The sequence below is a fragment of the Python bivittatus genome, unplaced genomic scaffold (assembly GCF_059951505.1).
Source record: "Python bivittatus isolate LINGU-HERP-01145 unplaced genomic scaffold, Pbiv_v1 ctg000980_np1212, whole genome shotgun sequence".
Taxonomy (NCBI): Eukaryota; Metazoa; Chordata; class Lepidosauria; order Squamata; family Pythonidae; genus Python; species Python bivittatus.
Window position 1 is genome coordinate 33,442,368 of NW_028277125.1, and position 22,819 is coordinate 33,465,186.

The following is a 22,819-nucleotide window of genomic DNA, read 5'->3' on the forward strand; positions in this document are numbered from 1 at the left end:
TTATGTTCTTTTCCCACTTAGCCATTCTTTTATTTGCAATATGGTATCCATAAGAGAAATGTTCTGGGTGGAGGATAAAGCCACTAACATAAACTATCTGTTTTTCATTATGATTCACTGCATTTTCCAAGGTTGCAATTAAAAAATGAGCTTTATATTTTTTGAGCTTTACAGAACATTTTTTTTCTTTTTGTATTTATTCCATGATGTGCCTGGATCATCCTCTATGTTTTTGCACTGAATTATTAATATCTTTTTAAGATTATTTAAGACAAAGAGGCTTACTGTTTTCCACAAAGTAATTCTCTATATTTGTGCCAGTGCAACTGCATCTCATACAGTGTTATTGTTCTTTTTTAATATATAGCCTTCTCTTTTTTTGTTCTAGCTATCAGCCTAAGAACAAAATTAAATAACTGGCAGGTTTATGATTGTCTATTTTCAAAGCCTGTAGCTATGGAAAAATGGTTTCACACTTCATCCCTACTTGGAAACGGAAATCTACAAATTTAATTAATCCAAATGGTGCCATGTGTATAATGTAACATTTCCCTGTGAAGCAGTCCTGTGGAATCAGCTGGCAAATTAGTAAACTGTTACTCAGTGATGCTGAGTTCCTCCGTTTATGAAAACAGATTTGTGAAATGCATCACATGTAATTTTGTATGCCAGAGACACCCTGTGACAAAGATAATCATTTCCACTGTTATATATAACTCAATCTTCAAGACTAACCTAGCAGACTAATAATTGACAACATCCTTTTTATACAGTAGTTGGACAATCTCAAGAGGTTAAATCTTGCTGGAGCTATTCTGTTGTGGAGATCAACGTATAGGAGCAGGGCTTCCATTCTCATACCACTATATTCACAAGTGATCTAAGTATAAATCCACCCAGGGGCTGCATGTAATCTTACTTGTATCACATAAACAAAATTCTAGTATAGCCAGGGTGCTGTCAATCTGTGAAAGAATCAGATAGGTCTTCACACATAGCATAACTCCTAGTGATATTTAAACTGGAAAATCTGCAGAGAAGGGTGGCAAAGCTGGTGAGGGACTTGGAGGCTAAATCCTACAAAGAACAGTAAAAGGAACTGGGTAGCTTTAGCTTAAAGAAGAGAAAGCAAAGGAGAGAGACGATAGCAGTCTTCCAAAATTAAAAGGCTGTGACAAGGAAAAGGATAAGGGTAGGACAAGAACCAATGGGTAAAAACTTCTCAAAGGAAGATCCAAACCCAAAATAAGGAAGAATTTCCTAACCATGAAAGCTATTAAGCAGTGGAATAGCCTGTCCACTGGAGTTATTGGTGTGCCATCACTGGAGGTTTTCAAGCAAAGGTTGGACAATCATTTCCCTGCGATGGTATGAGGATCCTTGCCCTGGAAAGGATGTTGGATTAGAAGACACCCAATGTTCCTTCCAACCCTATGACTATGATTCTATGAATATCCATACATTCAAACCACAAAGTCTGGCCTCTGAATAGCTTTGGGAGCAAAAAACATTGTTAGAGGGAAAAGGATTTTGCTGTACATCAAATCAGAAGTCAACAACCTGTTAATATCAAGGTGCCTACCAGTCTTTCAAGAAGAACCCTGCAATTTAAAATTGCAGAATAAAAGCATTTTTAAATTGCAGATTTAAATCAAAATCTTCTAATATTTTGTTGACAGCTTACAGCATTTCTCCTTCCTTCCTTCCTTCCTTCCTTCCTTCCTTCCTTCCTTCCTTCCTTCCTTCCTTCCTTCCTTCCTTCCTTCCGTCCTGGGAATTGCCTGGCCTATCATTTGAGAAGGTTTATGGGAACAAAAAAAAGTTGCTGATGTGTATATATATAATGACATGTGCTGTTAGTTTATTTATATTTATTTTTGAAGCTGATTACTTCTGGTTTTATAACCAAAAAAAAAAAAAAAAAGCTAATCTGTGTACAACATATTTTGGATCAAGTAAATTTCACTTTTTTGAGTACCCATGGTGTTCAACTCCCTTTATCATGTGATTCCATAGGTACTAGCAGAATGTATTAGCCTAGAACCATAGAGTTAGAAACAGCCATTTAGACCATCAAGTCCAACCTCTTATTCAGAGCTGGAATCCAAATTAAATCATCCCTAACTGATGGCTGTCCAGCATCTGCTTGAACACATCCAGTGAAGGGAACCCCGCTAATTCTCTAGGTAATTGATCCCATTGTTGAACTATTATTACTATTAGAAACAATATTCAGTTGCAATCTGCATCTGCTAAATTGTATCTGGTACTCTCTGACCTGCATGCTGGAATAAGAAGATCAGTACTTGTCTTTTGTATAAAATCTTTCAGATTTCTGAAAAATGTTCTCATATCACCTCTTAATCTTCTCTTCTCAAAGCTAATCATGCCCATTTTTTTCATTCCCTCATCATAGGACTTAGTTTCTAGTCTGCTGATCATCCTTGTTGTCCTCTGAATTCTCCTAGATTAATTGATTTAAAATATGGCACCCGGAATTGGATACAGTCCTCAAAGTGGAGTATGAGTAGTTCAGAATAAAGCAGAACAGTGAAACTATTATCTTCTATTATTTGAAAACTATACTTCCAACGATGCAGCCATAAAGTGCATGTGCCTTTTTTGCAGTCCTAATTATAATCAACTACTATTACAAGATTTTCCCCCTCCAAAAGTACTATATCAAAACAGTGCAGTTGATTTTTATTTCCTGAGTGAATAACTGCATTTGTCTGTTAAATTTTATTCTATTAGTTTCATCCCACTATTTTAACTTATCAAGATTGTTTTGAATTTTGTTTTATGTGCCTGGGCATTGGCTACATGATTTTGGGTCATCTGCAGTTATGATAAGCACGCCCTCCACCTCTTCTTCCCAGCCACTAATATAAAGGTTGAAAAGGGTGTAGCCCAGGATTGCACCTTTTGACATGCTATTCAATTCATCTCTTCAGTCTGATGAGGAGCCATTTATGAACACATTCTAAGTATGATTTTTAACTTAGCTATGTATCTTTTTAATTTTCATGCTATCTAGCCCTTGCTTAGATGGTTAAAGACTGCAATAAAGTTATTTTGATGTTGACCTTTTTAAAGTATCACAGCCAGCATCTGACTTTATGTTGAATATTGTGTTTGTTGCTTTTGTTATCCAGCAATAAGAAAAGGAAAACAAATAATTTTTGCACCCTGACCCCTTATGGGTTTTTTTGCTAAAAAAAGAAAAAAAATGAAATTATGATTTATGGATTTGGTGATTAGAAAGGGTAGATTATGGAAAGAAGGAAATTATGGGTTAACCTTAGAGAGAGAGGATAAAATATAAATGTGCTTATAATTGCTGTTAAGAAGATTAGAAGCCACTTCTTTATTATTTTTTCTTTTTTTCTATTTCTTTATCTATATTTCTTTTTCACTTTTCTATTACTTTTCTCTATTTCTCTTATTTTTAACTTAAAATTTGTATTGTTTTTACTCTGTGGAAAAACTTCAACAACAACAACAATAATAATACACACACACACACACACACACACACACATATTGCACTCTCAGTAAGAACCTTAGAGGATTATTCAGTTTGAATATTCTTATAGATCTGTTTATTAAAATGCCTTCTATAGCTAAATGAAAAATGTGTAAGCTGATAGAGGTCTGCATAATAAGATTTGGATGGAACTGAAGCTAGTATAAATATCTTAGTTCAGTTGGTATAACATAGCTAAGAATGTACCAATATTCTTTATGAGCATCTCTGCAGAATAAACCACTCCTTTATATAATCCAGGCTTTTTGAGTGCTCTTGTTGCATATCACAAATCCTGGGATATAGCATTATTTTGTAACTTTGATATATTTCCAGTCTTTGAACCATTTTTATCACAGAGCAAAGCTAACTGATTTTAATCAAGATATGAGGGTTTTCTTCTCTGGAAAGAAAAGAGACCACTATGAAATAAAATCGAGGTTGAGATTTAAGTTAATGACTAATTGTTGGATAGCATTTTATTTACAAGTTTGGGAACTGTAATGATTGTAAGAAATAATAGGTCAGCGTGTAGTAATAGTCTGGATGATGCTTTTCTGTTGGAGGGCTCTTCCTGTCTACTTATTGAAGGAGAAGAATATATAAACTTGACTTGAAACAAAATATTCTAATATTGGACATATGGAAGGATAGTTTTGAAAAATGGACTCAGAAGTTATTATTAATAGTGTCAACAGAGACATTTGCCTCTATGGAAAGACTGTGTCTAAAAATGTTATGGAAGAGGAACAAGTTTTACCTAACAAGATGGAGACTGAGTTGAAAGTGGGCTTACAAATGACAGGCTACAAGAATGACATGGGGAAAAAAATGCTACACTGGATATACAAAAGAAACTGGCTGTTTTAATAATTAAAAGGGATATACAACAATAAACCTGAATGATTTTCCTATATTGGATTTACAGAAGAGGCTTGTTAAAGTTTTGAAGAATCTCATGAGAAGGGAAAGAAAGAAAGAAAGAAAGAAAGAAAGAAAGAAAGAAAGAAAGAAAGAAAGAAAGAAAGAAAGAAAAGAGGGAGGGAGGGAGGGAGGGAGGAAGGAAGGAAGGAAGGAAGGAAGGAAGGAAGGAAGGAAGGAAGAAAGAAAGAAAGAAAGAAAGAAAGAAAGAAAGAAAGAAAGAAAGAAAGAAAGAAAGAAAAAGAGAAAGTTCTATGACATTATTTGAAGGGACTGAAGATCAAGATTGTTAAAAGTAAAAGGAAGGAATATAAAGTGGGTTTATTTGATCAAAATTAAAATAGATATGTTGTTATTTCTGGTAATACTTCATGGACTTCTGCTGACACCACAACTGAAATGACAATGTTTTATGGATTTGTTGATAGACAAGAGATGGGATATGGGAAGAAGAGATAATTTTTTGTATTTTAAGAGGAGGTGATAAATTACTAAAATTGTTTATACTTGTTGTGATGAAGTGGAAAGTCACTTTTTTATATATTTCTTTTCTTTTTTTAACTATATTCTTACTTTTCTTTCCTTCTATTTCTTTCTATTTTTCCCTTTCTTTTCTGCACCTTCTACTCTTCCTTTTTATTCTTCTTTTTAGTTTGTATTAGCTTTTACTGTTTTAATTATAATTAATAAAAATTACTTTATAAAAAAAGAATATTTTTAACAATACAGTGAATGCTGTGTAAGGTTTGCCCCGTTCGACAGAGAAACTCTCGTGACACGTGTGGTTCACAAAGAAGGTTTACTCATGCGTAACGTAGTAGTCACAAGCAAAGCCAGGACTGGCTTGGTACAATTGCATCACTTGTTATATTCCCCCCTTCCCGCGCTTTTTTCCCGCCCCGCGATCACGTTGCAGCTGCGGATTATTGGCCCCCAATAATCCCCCTTGATTGTTCATGATGGCAGGATCGGTCAGGGTCCATTGTCCTTGATTGCCAGTCCCCCTCCGGCTGGGTTGGTTCCTCCCCGTTACGTGCAAGCGCGCGGGTTCTGTGCTGCGTTGCGATCTTGTTTCGCTGCCTGCGGCCCCGTTCATTGCTGGCTCGCGCCGTTATCAGTTTATAGTTAAAAGCTTCCGCTGCGGTTTTCCTGTTTGGCTGGGCGCAGGTGGCCCGTTAATTAGCGGCGCTTTCAGTTCCTCTTTTCTCCACTAGCTACCGCCGGTGGATTCCGCGTGGTCTGGCTGCGAGCTTCCCTGAAGCCCCGTGCTTCCCTGAAGCCCCGTGCTGACCGAACCTGACATGCTGATCTCCCTTCTTCCCAAATACTTCAGTATGAGTAACTGAGCTTACTAGATTCTTTTTAAAAAAATTTCACTTACATGTCTTTAGCAATGCAAATCCTTAATCTCATTGTTTCACATCAATGATCACATGTAAATCTATTATGAATCTTTTGGTCCATCATCTGATCCTTTACCATCAATTCATATTTTGCCAGTGAATATTGAGTTTAGATTCTAGCACCATATTCTAAATACTCTAACCTTAAAGAAAGAAAAAGACTATTATTTCAGGTGCGTGGCAGCCTTCCTGCACTTAAGACTACAGGGGCGCTTCAACTCCCCCCCCACCCATCTATCTCCCCCCCCCATCTATGCCTTTTGGCCCCTTGCTGCCCTGCACTCCACTGCCCCAGCTGATTTTGCTGTCTTCTTGCTCCCGGCTTGGCCCTTCATGAGGCAGCTCCTGGCCACATGAACTTTTCTTCCCCGAGTAGCACAAGGTGGTTTCCTTGCAAGACCTGGGGAAGATGGCCACTGCCTTGTGAAGAGCTAGGCCAGGCATGCCTCATCAGCAGCAGGAGCAAGAAGATGGCGAAGGTCAGCTGGGGTGGTGGAGTGCAGAGTTGCAGGGGTCTTGGAGTGCAGGGTGTCAACGGCAACTGTGGCTGGGGCTGGGCTAGGACAGCTGTGTGATTCTGGGGCTACTTGCTACCCTGCAAGGCAGGGTACAGGGTGGCCTAAAGGGTAGAGATGGGAGGAGATAGGCAGGTGGGGGGAGTTGGAGGCAGTCCCTTACCTGAGGTTTAGGGCTGGGAGGAATCAAGCCCTGAATGGTTTGGACTGGGATGAGTCCTCAGCTAGTGACCAGAGGAATTCACTTAACGACTGCAATGGGGAGTACCAGGATTGCCATCACTAAGCGATGTGGTCACATGTCATCTTGCTTCATGACCACATTGGTTAGCGATGGAAATTCCATTCCCAATTGTGATCATAAGTTGAAAACTATCTGTATTATGAAAGAGAATGGAAAAATGGGAAGAATTTCCTAAAAAAGTTTTTTTTTTTTTTAAAAACCCTTACTCTGCTTCATAAAAGACTATACGATATTTGGTTAGTTGATTTATGTACATGTCAAATTTGGCACATGACTCAGGGCAGTGTACATCATCAATAACAGAAATAATCAATAAAACTAAATTAGAAAACAAAATATAAAAACGCAATCTGAAACAACATATGCAAATGATATACTTCAGAATATAAGATTTATTGCTAGTTTTATTCTTATATAACTTCCACATTGGAAATTCTTCACAACTAAATTAAATAGTTTGTGTTTATCAAGTTAGTATTGACTTTTAGTGACCACATAGATAGACCTTCTCTGAGATGATCTCCAACCTGGTCTTTCAGGTTTCCCCTCCCATCACTGCTGTAATTGAGCCCATTCACCATGCTGCTGGTCATCCTTTTTTCTCTTTCCTTCCATCTTTTCCAATGTTATACATTTCTCAAGATAAATTTGGCATATCTCTATCTCTACATCTCTATATCCTTATACCTATATCTATAATCATCTATATCTGTCTACGTAGAGACAGACAGAATCACCCTTGCAATTCAGTGCAAGTTAATTAGAAGCAGTAAAGAAACAACACATAAGGTATTTTCTCAGTGTCACATTTTCAAAGATTGAAAATATCATGAAATAGGATTTTGAAGACAACCAGACACCTAGAGGGTAACTATTGCCAAGACAATTATGATGCAGACGTTCAGCTTTCAAGATTAATTAAGGGAAATGTGAGTAGATAAGAAAACTTAAATGATTTATAGCCTAACAGCATAAAATATTGCAGTAGGACTTTTATTTATATACAGAGGAAGAAAAAAGTGAAAAATCTTAATTGAAGATCCTGGGATTAAGAAACAGGTTCTGAGTGGAATTGGGACATATAGCAAGAAAACTGTTACATTCAAGAGGAAATTCTTTCATGCATATCTTAGACTAGTTCACATTTTGCATTGTTCTCATTGGTCAACTGCAATTATTACATTAAAGATAGGAGAGAGGGAAGGATCTAAACTCAGTGCTAGAGGACATGCTTGCATAAAGTCCCTGATTCAATCCCCAGCATTTTTATAGGACTAGGAAACAGGATATGTGGGCAAGCAAACCTATAAGACCAACAAATGCAGCCATTTCATGCAGCAGAAAGGGAGAGGCAATAGTGAAATGTTGGGGGGAAAAAATCTGGGTCACAGCTCCCATAGCTTTTGATCAGCTACTGCTTCAATCAGTGTCCGTATGTGGAATGACAAAATGCACTGTTTTAACCTTCTTTTCGGCCACCAAAATGTTTTGGACTGACCAGGCTGAGGAAAATGCTGTTGTGACATCCTGGAATACTACTGACAAGAGTCCATTCACAGATTCATTATATAACATTTTCATTTAAACTTCCTTTCATTTTCATGAAATTCTAAGAGCTGAAGTGATTTATGGTTTGGTAATCCTGCTCTTCATTGGCTTAATCTTCAAAATCCAAGAATAAAAAAAATATGCGTTATGAAAACTCATCAGGTAACTTGAAGTCAGCATAGATTAAATAAAAACAAGCATGACAGTGTTGAATAAACGTACAATCTACTGTTCTAGTTCATTCCGTGAATGATAGCTGAACAAAATTAATTCATTACATTGGTATCATCATAATCATAAAAGCACTAGAATGAGAAAGATTCCATTTGCACATACAGACTGCAGAAAGCTTCACAGTCCTTCATCTTCCTTCTCACTTCCTGAAACGTAGCTGAGAGGAATACATCAGAAGCTTCTACTTACATTGTGGGTGAATTACAATTCACTATCCCATCAAAATCTTTAACTATGGTTAATTATGGTTAGATAAAAACTAACTTCATAAACCCTAATTAGAAGTTGGCTTATTTCCATTTATCAAAGCTTAACGGCAGTTAGGATAGCATGCATGTTAAACTGCAGCTAATCTAAAATGAAAGGAAACACTTCCAAACACTTCTTTGTCAACGCAGTAGTCTGTGCACAAGTATGAGTGACATGGCAGTCTAAGGCTGATTCATTGCTGTTCTCACATATAAAAACTATAGCACAATGTTGTCCAAACTTGGCCACTTTAAGATGAATGGACTTTAACTCCCAGAATTCTCCAGCCAGCCATGCTGGCTGGGGAATTCTGGGAGTTGAAGTCCACTCATCTTAAAGTGGCCAAATTTGGACAACACTGCTATAGCATATACAGTACCTTAATCAGCTCAGTGCTTGCTTTGCCTCGCTCTTCATGATGGATTTGCCAGTAACTAACTGAATAAAATTATATCAGAAACAAACATAGAAAATAGTTTCACTTACTCGTGCTTTAAACTAAAACAGCAACCCACCCACCGTCATCTTCTTTTTCCGTAGGATTGTCTTTAAAGAGCCCAGCACCCCTGGTGACCAGCTGCTAGTTCAAAATTATTAGCCTTCAATTATCACCTAGGAAATTGACACCTTTTTTACTTGCAAGCCTCCAGCACTTTTACCTTCTTCTGGCTTAGCAAAGAAAGAGGCACCTTTCAGACTAAGACATACTTGCTGTTTATTGATGTTTACAACTGAGTTGTTCAACTGGGTTATTGTTGATACAAACATTAGAGCGGATGGCTTCAAACTGATTATGTTACAAACAAATAACCTGTACCTTGGCTTTACAAATGAAAGCAAAAATTCACAGGCCTAAATAGAATGAAACAGCCATTCAGACGAATCCCTTGCATCAAAGCAGGACTTTCCATCCATAATATCTTACAGATTAGTCCAAAAAGAAAAGAGAGGCCAAAAAAAGAGTTGAAGAAATCAGTTGCTATCAGTTCCTCACTTTTGTCTGTTCTTATGAGAGGTGCATTTCATCCAATTAATTTAACTTGTAAATCTCAATCCTTGCTGTCTAGAGTAGTTTTTTCTACCCTAATCCATGTGTTTGTAACTTCAAGGTTTACTAATGCCTTCTATATGGGGATGTCCTTGAAGGCAACTAGGTTCTTCAGCTGGTGCTGAGTGGAGCTGCCCATTTGTATAGAAGAATTTATATGATCTTTATCAATATAAATTTATTCATTCAAAGGAAAGTGAAGGATACATTATGACAATTAGAAGCTTATGTACAACCAGGATGGTTGTATAGGAGTAACAGTTTGATGCAAACTGCTAGAAGTTTGCCAGGAGACGTAGGCATCCATAGAGGGAAAAGTGTTGAAATTAGCATTATGACATCCTGCAATTTGGAAACTGTGCTTTTATTGATGTACTTTAAAATGCATGTGAGGTGTTTTTGCAGCCAAGTCACACTATAGTCATATCTCCAGTGATTTATAGCAACCTAGGATTCAGAGGTGGCTTCAGCAAAGCAGGACAAGTTATGGCAAGATCTGTCCCGCAATGATGTTGATGTGGAAGATCCTCCTTTACTTGCTTGCATTGTGATATCACTTGGGGGTGGGGCTAGGGTAATGACACCAATGCACTTCTTGTTCCTTTCTTTCCAGCAGAAAACTGGCCAGTCCTGGTTGTTTGTTTGTTTGTTTGCTTGTTTGTTTGTTTGTTTGTTTTTGCTGCAAGGAATGATTAAAGTACTTTTAAATTTTATTTTTACCACCTGCTTGATTTTTTAAAAAAATTCTGGAAATGAAATTATGTCAATCAACTTCACTGGTTACAATCCCACTAACCCTGATAGGCCTAGTTCATGTGGCCCTGTTGTCCCATCATCAAAATGAAACAGTAAACATTTTGTGAAGGCATAAATGGATAATATGAGCCTGCTACTTGGGAACTGAGGGTGAAACCCTTCTGTCTCAAGTGACTGGAGAAATGGTAGAACTACCTCTATATTAAAAAGAAAGAAAGAAAGAAACAAACAAAGGAAACTGAGAAAACAACAACAACAAATGTTTCTTTGGGTTTTGAACCTGCCAATTTTGACTTACATGCAAGAAACATGTTAAAGTTGGATCAAAAAGCAATAGTAAGAAAAGTGTTTTTAACAAAAGCATTTTGTTGAGTGTATACTGTATGTATGTGGATTTTGATATTTTAACTGTATCTGTGCTGCAAATCTATGTATCTAAGAAGACCTGCCCACAGGAAGGAAAGGGACTGGCAATTGCTCTCTTGGAAGAATAAAGTACTGGAGAATTGACCAATGGGAGGATGAGGCACTTGGAAGCAGTTTCCAAAGTGTCTCCAGACAGGGATTTTTTTTAGAAAAAAAATCTGATTTAGCGTTAAGCTGGCATGACATAGTACAGGAGTAGTTTAAACAATAGGTGGAGATACGCCCTTGGAGTTGTGCAATCATATATGAAATGCAGAAAACAAGTAAAACTTTTTAAGCAAAAGAAAGTAAAGGCAGGAGATAAAGAGAAAAGAAAAGGAAATCTTTCAGACTAGTCATTCATATTACTATTCAATCCACAGCCCTTCATCATTTACTCGTTCTTGTCCTTACCTCTTTTTATTTTGCCATATATATTCAGACCCTCATGTGGGTGACAGAATAGCCTGTTTTTAAAATTATCATTGTTACTAAACACACTGTCACACACAAAGACAAGAGAGATTTTTGCATTTGGCTTAAAGAACAAAAACCACTTTGAGATGGATTAATATTGACATTTCAAATACGTCTCTCCCTCCCTCTCTCTATCTCTTTTCAGCATTTTCCAATTCGTCTCTCTATATCCCACAAAGCATATTAAGAGAAGAACATCTGATTGTATGCTGTTGTTTTGTTTTATTTTTCACTTGAAGAAAAGCTCTCTTAGAAGCCATAAAGCAGGCACTTTTTGCTTCCAGACCAAATTTCTTATGGGCTGCTTTTTCAGTGATATGCAGAACTATCTAAACTACAGACGCTCAATGTCTCAGAAGACTTATGCAGCAGATAAAGCAGTAGATCTGCTCTGGGGAATTAACAGAAAGATGAGATAACACATATTGTGACACAGACACACATGCATACATCTTTAAAAATGATTTTATTCACTAACAGAAAATAAGGTTGGGCAGAAAACTCCTAAAGAAAGCAATTGGGAGACATAGACACAGAACTTTGGGAGTGATATTAAAGGTATGATAGCCCCCAACACTAATATAGCTATATATTTCAGAACACTACCAGATATTCTCTTCTAGAGAAAAGTAAATGGGACAAAACAAGGATGGACCCAGTTTGGACAAAACTGTCCAATTTTTACTTCTTGTATTATGAAAGCCACTAAATAGCTAATGCCCAATCTATACTTTAGTCCAGGAGGTGCCAATCTGATTATTTCATAGTAATATTTACTGAGATAAGTTTTTTTTTCAAGCTTTCCTAGGAAAAGCATAACCATCAATACTGTACTGCAGCATCCTGTTGAGATTCAAGCTGCATTGAGTTAACAGACACAAAGTCAAAAAAACTAAACCATTTAGCTAATAGAGTAAAACAGCAATATATAGCAAAGGCAACAAAAAGTGGAAATTGACCTTGTTCCCCTTGTACTTGAGGGACCAGGGCTCCCTGTCCCAACTCTCTACAACCTAAGACACCTCATCTTAGTTGCCTGTTTCCAGAGAGAAGGACCTCTGGTTTCATCTCTGGGTTTCCAAGATGCCTTAAAGGTATCTTAGGGATCTGGGCTGCAAAAATCTAAACATTTTTTTTTAATCAGTTCAGTTGTGTCTGAGATTCAGAGACTGCCTGGAGTTTTCTTGGCAAGGTTTTGCAGAAGTGGTTTGCCATTGCCTCCTTCATAGGGCTGAGAGAAAGTGACTGGCCCAAGGTTCCCCAGCTGACTTTGTGCCTAGGCAGGACTAGAACTCATGGTCTCTTGGTTTCTAGCCTAATGCCTTAACCACTACACCAAACTGGCTCTCATAAACAATTGTTAGAAGGCAACAAAAAGTTAGAATTCTCTGTATCTCTTTGCTGTTATCTAATAGTTGTTCAACTTTTTGAAGCCCGGACCATGTAGCCCTAAACCTTCTAGCTTAGGGAGCTTTATATTTTCCCCCTTCAGAATGGATATAATTCCTAGTTGCAAGCTGCATTAAAGGAAACAAAAGAGACATTTGAGATGTGAGAGAATGCTGGATATAGCTTTCCATATAATACATTATTAAGGATGCAAGACCTGAGCTGAAAACATCTAGATCATCACTGTTTTCTACCATCTAGTGGTCAACTAGATTCTTGCAGCCCAGATCTCGTAACTCTAGATTATTGCTACTACTATTGCTACTATTATTATTGCTTATTTTTATTTGCAGAGAGACTCTAAAAACTAGATCCTATTCAAAGTATATTTTTCAAAAAACTCAATTGCCCCCAGTTCTATATAACCCAGTTTGCATGTAAATGAAATTTGATATCAGAAATTAGAACAAATAACTACTGCATGTACTAACTAAAATAAGGTTCTCAAGGTGTTTGCTATTTTTAAAGAGGAAGATAATCATTTGAGTGGCTGTAATCTGTTACAGAGTTTCATAGATAAGGAATAATAAAAGAAAAAAAATGAAGATGTGAAACAGAGGATGAGATACTAAGCAACAAAGGACTTCTAAAATGTAATTTCTGAGAATGCAGAAAGATAAGCAGGAATGCATCTGGAAGTAAAGGGTAGAGACCTAAATGAAATGGAAACAATGAAAAGATAGCCAGAAAAAAAAACAGAGAGTCGCAATCACATTCTCATGCAGAAAAATCAAAACAACCAGTAGAGTTTAAAACTGTAGGAAGAGGTTATTCTAGCTCTTTCAAGATGGTGTAGACTGTTCCTTCTGTTGGTATCAGGTACTCATATCCAAAATGACACATGCACAGTCATCTAGAATGCAAGAGTCCATGAGTTCAATTCCTAGTAGAGGAATATATAGAGAGTTTAATATCTGGCTGTATACGACTGACTATTCCCAATAAGGTTTGAAATTGGTCATGTGTCACCTTCTGATAGTTAGGGTAACTGAAAACATCACACAGTATATACACTATGTAAAAAAGGGAAATTTCTTTCCCCTCTAAGAGCGAGGGGTGGAAGTCACATAATGTAACATGGGGGCATGACATAATGTAATGTCTGTATCTGTCTCTCTCCAAGTGCTTAATGGAAGGTAGACTCTATATAGCAATCTGATAGATAGATGTTTTATTCAAGGTAGACTCTACACAATTGAATTGCACTTCAGCAAAATACAACTTTCTCAACATATAGACAGATAATTACTATAAATGGGACATTTATCAGGACTAAATAAGTTTCTATTAGCATATCTTTATGCAGATAAAGTAGATTTTTAGTAGATTTTGATAAAATAATAATACGTACCTCTCAACTCTGACACCCTATACCTACTAGTTGTGTGGAAGCAATCACACTTTTCCATCTTCTCATGCTTCTCTAGCAACTGAGAAATCTGAATTCATGTGGAATCAAGTTAAAACTGGATCTTTTAAAAGTTTTAAAAGCAATGGTTTCCCATGAGAGAGAGGGGAAGTGAGGGAGGCAAGAGGATACAAATTGAGGATGTTTCACATATTGAAGATTTGTCATTCTTGGAGATCTCCCCCTAGACATAAACTATCTGGGTTGGCCCCAGAAGGTAATTTCAGATTTCTTACTAAATCAGCAATAATCTGAAGTTTCCAGAAAAGTGACCAAATTTTGTGTTATAGAAAGTGCTGTTAGAAGTTGCTCAGTTATGCTTAGCTTCTGTTATAAATGTTTTTATTTTATTTTGCTTTATGTTGTTTTAAATATAGGATGTTTTGTATCTTAACTGTGATTTGGGTTTTTTTGGGGGGGGGAGTGTCCTTGACCTATGCATGTGTGTGTGTGTGTGTGTGTGTGTGCATGTGTGTGTGTCAAAGGTTGAGCTCATATCACTTAAGCAAGAACTACACCAGAAAAATAAATCATTAATATTATGAATTAAAATGAATTAAAATGAACTAGCCGTGTATTTGCAGGGAACAGAAAGGGGTAAGAAACTTTTCAGCTGTAGCCAAGACACTAGTTTGACTGGTGTTCCTAACTGGATACACTATGACCTTTATGAGCAATGCCTTTAGAGTCAATCACCTACACCTCTTTGTGCTCTGGGGGAGGGCTTAGCATCAGACCTATAAGAGGATGAATGTTTAGTTAACTCACAGAATGTTGGATGAAATAAACTTTTTCCTGATTCAAGAGAGCTCTTCTTTTAAAATGAGATAGCAGGATGCAAAGCATCTTTCCTCTGAAATACTTTGGCCTATGGATGCAATGAGGCCAGCTTTATTACTGTGGGTTATTTTTACTATATTAACTTGGGGCCTCTGAACTTTTTTTAATAATATTTTTATTACGTAATTAAAAGCTAATACAGAATTAGAAAAGATATACAAACAAAAAAGAAGAAGAAGAGAACAAGAAAGAGAAAAAGGGAAAGGAAAAAGAAAAAGAAAGATGTAAAAAGTGACTCCCCCCTCCCTTCAGACAAGTATAAGCATTTACAGTAACTTAACAACTTCTCTGATATTACAGAAAAAGAAACTCTTCTTCCCATTTCTCATCACTAAACAATAACCAAATTATTAAAAAAAAATCATTGATCAGTCTTACACAGCAGAAGCATTAAAAGTACCGGTAATAATAATCCATATGTTTTAAGCTTAAACAACTAAATCTATTTTACATTTTGACTTATAACTTTCTCTAATAAGTAAAACATAAAAAAAAATTATCCCCATAAACTTAAAGAATATCAATAACAGTAACATATATATTTTAAACTCCAACAGGTCCCTTTTACATACTAACCCCTAACTTTCTCTAACAAATAGGAAATAAAAGATTCAACCCTATAAAAAAATCTTTACATTGTCTTGCAGTCCTGCTCAGGAAAAAGATTCCAATAATAACAATCCAAAATCAAAACCTATACAATTTAACCTTGGTCAATTAAGTCCATGCTGAATGCCTTCTTCCTTTTTTTAAGAGGCTTGATTTTCAGTCGCTTCTTCAAAGGAAGTCCCACATAATGGTTTCTTATCATTTTCTCCCTGCCTGTTTTCAGAAGCAACTTCAAAGATTTAGCACTTCCCTTCTGTGGATCCAAAGTAAAATAACTCTCCAGCTCACTTTTCTGATTTGTAATCTGGCTATTCCCTTTAATTGTTAAAACATCAGCCAGCAAAGTGTGTAGATCCATTACAACTTCATTCTCCATGTCACTCTTGTAATCAAATATCTTTAAGTCCATTTTCAGAACCACAACATCTTTTTCCATATCTTCCATCTCTCTTTTATAATCTGGCATTTCTTTAAAGTCCATTTTAAACTCCTTATTCAAATCATCTTCAGCTTCTGTTTTATCCAGTAGAATCTTTTCTTCTTCTATAACCTCTGTTAGTTCCAATTTTAAAAATTAGTCCTGAACACATTGTTCCCAAACAGATTTAAATTCTTCTATAGTAAAACACTGTTCCTTCATTATGTTAGGAAGTCTTTTCCTTTAATTGCTCTCTGGTTCACTCTAGTTAACCTTCAAGGCCCAGTGTTATCTTTTGCTTATTTTCAGAGCCAAAACTTTCCCACAATAGATTTTCTTACAATTAAGTCCAAAATTATCCGCTGTATTTTTATAAAATTTATAACAGTCCATAAAACAACTATTCTTTCACATCCATCTTGCTCCTTAACTGTCCCCAGTCAGCGTTTTTAACTTCCTTTCACTGTTTCCAAAAGTTAAGATTTTTCTTTTTAATGTTTAAATGTACTTAAATCTTCTTTCTTCCAGGATAGAAGGAAATTCCCCCAGTGTACAGCAACTTGCCTTTCAGAAGGTTTTTAATGTCCAAGTAAAATGGTAATAAGTTATTTCTGGTGGTAATTAAAAGAGAAAGTGAAAGCAAATCTAATGTCCCTTTAGAGGCTTGGGCTTGATGTTTCCTATGATTCCCAAAGTGCTCAACCAGCCGGAGTTTGCTAAAATGTGATCTCTTCACAGGGAGCCTCTGTAAGGAGTACTTGTGGGGGGTCCAGTCATCTCCTTTGTCTGGAGATGGTTCCAAAGAGCCAGACCTTTCGCCAACTCCTCAAAGCTGCCACGGTCATCAGCTCTGTGAAAACAAAGCCATCCTCAATCCACCATTACCCCTCCCCCGAAGTTGGGGCCTCTGAACTTCAATGTTGCATTGTATTGACTATTTTATTATAATACCAATTTTGTTATGTTAGACAATTTTCAATGCCTTATTTGAATGTGTAAGAGATGTTTTTTCTTCAAAAAAAGCACATTTAATAAACTAATCTTTCTGTGAACTGCTATGACTACAGTTTATTGCATGTAAGCAAACTAATTAAACAAATAGTTTGATGAGAAACATTTCAATTAGTGCATCCACTTAGCACACATTTATAGCTCCTTACCATACTATTAAAGACCATTAAAAGTTAGATAATTAAGAGGGAAAATTTCCACACTGTTATTCTGAGAAGATGGCCCCACTTGGGATTCGACAAGTTTTTCTAAAACAAAGTGGGAGGAGTGGTACGTGAATGATAAGTCACAGTTGAGACACTGCCATTTGCAATGGCTGTATGGATCCTCATGTGGTGAATCATCTGCAATAGTTGATATCCTATTTGTTGGGACTGCAAGACCCAGAATGCTGACAAGGGAATTATTGGAATTGAATTCGTAATACATTTAGAAGGTGTTAGATTGTGGAAAGCTACTTTAAGGAATTAAACTTTACTAAATCTCTATATGTATATTGACATATATGCAGATGTAAGAACTAACTAAATCTTGGACAGCCATGAAGTTATGTGAGATATGTAATTGTTAATATACAAAATTAGACCTTCTATAACAGCGCTTCTCCAAGTGAAAGAATGTTTATTCTTTTTATTGGGCTTATTCGGTCAGCCCAGATGCTCTGTTTCTCAAACAGCAAACATGGGAAGGTTGGATGATACCCCTTTGTACTCATTCCTCTTTCATCACATCTGCAACCTCTGCCTATATTTTCTTGTTTCAGTTGGAAGATACTGTTTTCTCCCTTATGTTACCTTAAGTGCTACTGTCCAGTTCTTTTCTGAGTGAAATATTATTTTTATTTCCTGTTTTTTTAATGTCTAGCAGTGCACCATTTCATCATTTTTCCAGTCATCCTTCTACCTCAAATAACTGGAAAATGGAAAAACTGCATGTATTAAAAAAGGAAGGAGAAATACATTTTTAAAAAGAAAAAAAGAAAGCCCAGAGAAAAGTTGTTGTTGTTGATGATGATGATGATGATGATGATACTCTTCTGTATATTGCAACCAGCAACCTTCTATTTATAAGGAAAATGTTATAACCACTGTACTATCGTAACATTGCTGAATTGCTGGTAAAGATAGCATTAGAAGGCACAGGATAGCATTGAAAAAAATTATTTTAAAGCTGGTTGTTTTGCCTACATGTGCGTGCACTTTGATATTTAACTTTATATAAATTCAATTTAACTTTGTGTTGGTGTATTTGGTATATATGTCCAGTGAGCTGCCAACAGGAATAAAAGGAGTTGGCAGTTGTTCTCTTGGAATGGAAGGCAGCAGCAACAGGAGGATTTATTTAATTAAAAAACGTATAGGCAGCCCAACTCTACAACAACTCGGAGTGGCATAAAATAAAAGCAATCATAAATGTTAGCCCCACAAGGCAGACCAGATCAGAAAACCAACTCCACACAAAATTTAGAACAATGCTTTATTGGCATAGGCTATAGGAACACAGTCTTGCAAGCATGATTATGCTTTACCTCCCCTCCGTCTTATACCCCAGTGAATCAGGAAATAGTCTGCCTAAGAGTCTTCTAAATACTACCTTGCTTCCTTAGACTTAAAGAATGTTTCAGCCCTCTTTGATTAAGTAATGATTCTTGCCCATTTCCCTCAAGGTTGTCTCCATGATTCTCTACATAAAATAAAATTTAAGAAACAACCATTAATAATAATCAAATGTATAAAACCCACCACCCACTCTAACACAAGTCCTGGAGAAAGGGCCAGGGCTATTTTAAAGTCGGCCAGGGTAGGGACCAGATGTACCTTTGGAGATGGGGTTCCAGAGGGCAGGGGCTATGAAAGAGAAGGCATACTTCCTAGGTCCCATCAGGAGACACTGCTTAATGGATGGGACCTCAAACATACCAATTCACATAGCAGCCTGATCATACGGAATGAGCAGAATCCACAAAGGACAAGTGGTCTTTTGGATAACCAGGACTTATGCCATGAAGGGTTTTATAAGTAATAATCAGCACCTTGAACTGCATCTGGAAGCCTACTGGTAACCAGTACAGCTCCTGCAGCAAATGTGTCATGCCCATAATTGCCTGTTCTATTGCATTATGCAGCTTCTGAGTGGTTTTCAAGGGTATCCCATGGATGCAACAGCCTGCTGTCTGGCTTGAATTCCAAAGTGTCTCAGTCCAGAAAGGATTTTCTTAAACTAGCTTAGAGTGAAGCCAGCAAGATCACAGGACAAGAATAGCTTAAGCGTGTATTTTATGGAGGAAATATTCAGATCCAACAAAATATGTTTAATGCTTATGTAATATGGATGAAGACCATAAATTTAAAACATGATTTTTGATATATTGCTGAGTTTGTAAATGTCTGACATTTCCTCTACATATTTCTAGATCGTAGGATCACAGAATGTCTTACTTAAAATAAAATGAAAGAAAGCAAACCCTTTCTCTATGTTAAGTGTTTTATATAAGCATTTTAAATCATCCTTTGTAGGAAAATTCAATAGTATTTGGATCTTTTAGTAACTCATCAATCATTTTAATAGAATTCAGTGATCCTTAGACAATAGTAGCTAACATTGCTCTATAGAATCTAGGGAGTTTCAGTTGTGAATAATAATCTCCTCAATGTGTCCTTGCATATATATGAGTATTCTCCCATTTAGCTTCCCTGGTTCACAGTTGAACAGAACCCATTATATTTCAGCCCTACACCCAGACATTCATGTAATCCAGGACTAAACATAAATTAGTGTTTTTTCCAGGATTACAGCATTATTTCACCTAGAAATAGCTTTGCAAAGCTATTGATATAATACTATGTTTAGAATCTTTATCATACTTTCTCTTGGACATTAGATTTCAAAGAACCAAAATATTTATACTCTCTCTATATGTATAAGTTTGTATACTTATAGTTTGACATCTGAAGAAAAAATAACATTGAATTCTGCAATGGACTGGAATGCCTACTGTCTCTACATGGGGAATCCACATCTACAGGAGAGTCCACATATAGTATTCTTGTAAGAGATAAGGTATTTTGATAACAGAGAACTGAGATTCACATCTACAGTTTTTCAAATAACTGTTATGTGTACGTTAACATGCTTTCCATTCCCCTTAGTCATTGTACATTAAATTTGTCTAGGAAAGAAAGCTTATGGCCACAACTGACAATGGCCTAGAGTACACACTGCCCATCATAGTCTCTTAAGCTAAATTTTGTAGAAAGTCCTATAGTATTCTTTCACAAAAGCACTTGCTCCCTTACAGTTCTCCTGAAAAAACCCTACACTTACATTCCTTTCCAAGCATATAACTATGGGAAATTAATGTTAATATGCATTACTATGATCAATCTTATATTTTGTACCAGACCCAGAAATGCAGGAAGCCCTTGACCTAACCTCAGAAATCTCTTCCAACAGATTATTTTAGATCTTTGATAAAAATAATCTTGCTGTCCTCTGACAACCATCTGGATGGGGAGAAGTACACACAGAGAAAGGAATCTCAGAAAGACAAAGTCAGAATGGAAGAGGAGGGGAAAAGAAGGGGGCAACCCTGTTACTTTGGGCTCTGGCCTTATGCAGTGTCATTCCTACTTTTAAAGGATTTCCTACTCCTAATCAGCTAATTTATATCAATCAAAATAAAAGTGAATGTAAACTTCATTTTGCAAGGCCTCTTCAGATGTTACAGCTTCTGCTTGTTCAATCATAAATGGAAGACAAATCTCCTGTCTTCATTTTCTGGGTTATAAGTTTAGATGTAACAGAAAGTGATAGTTTAAGAAGCCTCAGACACTGAAGGAATGGAGAACTTTCTCAACCTTGGCAACTTGAAGACAGGTGGACTTCAACTCCCAGAATGCCCCAGCCGGCAGGGCTGACGGGGGCATTCTGGGAGTTGAAGTGCACCCATCTTCAAGTTGCCAAGGTTGAGAAACACTAATGTAGAAGGAATGCACAGTTGTTTGAACCAACCCAAAGATCTGTTTACAATGCAATTGCACATACTGTATGTCTATATAGACTTCAGTCCCTTGAGCTGAGGGGATCTTATTACCAGCTAGTTTTAGTAAAAGATATAATACTGCTGCTTTTTTTGGTTGTTGCTTGTTTTTTGTTTTGTTTTATTAGAGTAGACTGAAAATAACTAAAAACAAATCCTTTTGTTTCCTACCTTCACACAGGAATTTGTGTAGGTAGCAGCATTCTCTCTACCAGAACATGGGCATTTATATTCAAAAGCAGGCTCCTAAATGCATTTAGGACTTCAGCCATAGTCTTATACTATGAACATAAAAGTGATTCAGGAGCAAGTAAAGGATGAAACCAGGACCTTCTGGATTTTCTCTTCATGCCTTAAATATAATATCCAAGCTGTAACTTGTATATTTCTCTCACTGAGAAGTGAGTAAATGAGTGACATACTTGCTTCTTCTGAATGGAAGATGAACTCATAATCACAGAGAAATTATAGCCAAAAAAAAAGAAGGGAGGGAGGAATTCAGTCATGATAAATGATTACAAAGAAAGCTAACTAAATCCAGTCAGTCCAGGCTAAAGGAAATTAAAGTCCTTATTTCTAAAGAAAGCTCGGCCAAATGATTGTCTCAGTGTAAAGAACATGCTGGGATCACTTCATCCTAGCCTTCGAGTCAGGCCAATTAACTCACATCTTTGGGTCGTGTCCGATATTATAAACACCTTTGTTGTATGTGAAACTCCTTAATGATGAGGCTGGCAAGAGAGATTCCAGAGACAAACAATAATGTTTCATCTAATATTCAATTACCTGTATGTCTTTCATGTGTTCCCTTTGGTGTGGCATCTAACTCAAATAGATTGCTCATTGTGCCCTAAATAAATTATGTGCAACTCCGTCTGCCCTACAGCTCAGCAGTTATATGAGCTGCGTGTTTATTTAGCAGTGCAGCCTGCTTGGAAGATATTCAGTGTCTATGTTTTGGCCTCTTGTCTCACTCATTACCTTGAAAAGTAATTATGCAAATATCTTACTGTGGGTTTTATTTATTTATAAACAGCTAAAATTTCAATTTCAGACATGCATTAAAAAAAACCATATGCGTCAGCTATGAAGCTGCACCCCCACCCCCACTGAAAGGGAGCAGCTCGCAATAGATAAGAAAAATTGTTCCATGCTTTGCCTTGACTGTTTATTGAGGAAAGGAGTGCAATAAATTGGGCTGCAGACAACCAATCACCATGGGATTTAGCTGTGCTCGCAGAAGACAGTTGCTGAATAGTGTGCAAGGGATTTAATACTTTTTTTTAAAGGAGAAAGGCAAGCTGGAATGAAGATGGGACAGCTGAAGTGAAGGCAGGCTAATATGAAAAGATGTGTTTTCTTCTGAATACCAATGCCACAAAACCAGAAGGAGGAGGCTGCTTAAATTCCTGAGAGCTCACTGGACAGATTCATAAACTATGCTGATAGGTAGGGATCCCAGTGGGTTGGCACGGAGTGATGGGAACTGCTTTTGATCATCAACTCTTAGCACATCAATTAGTGTCTCATTAGGGTGAAGGAAGGACACATCTGTCACTTTCTTTCTCATACAAACTTAAAATCTTAAGTTCTTTTCATCCTTTGTAATGAAGACATTTGCAAGGTTTGATAAAATTATCATTGGCTAAATTTAAAATCTGATTATTTTTTCTGTCTAGTGTTTGAAAAATGTATACTGAAATGCATAAACATGGTCAA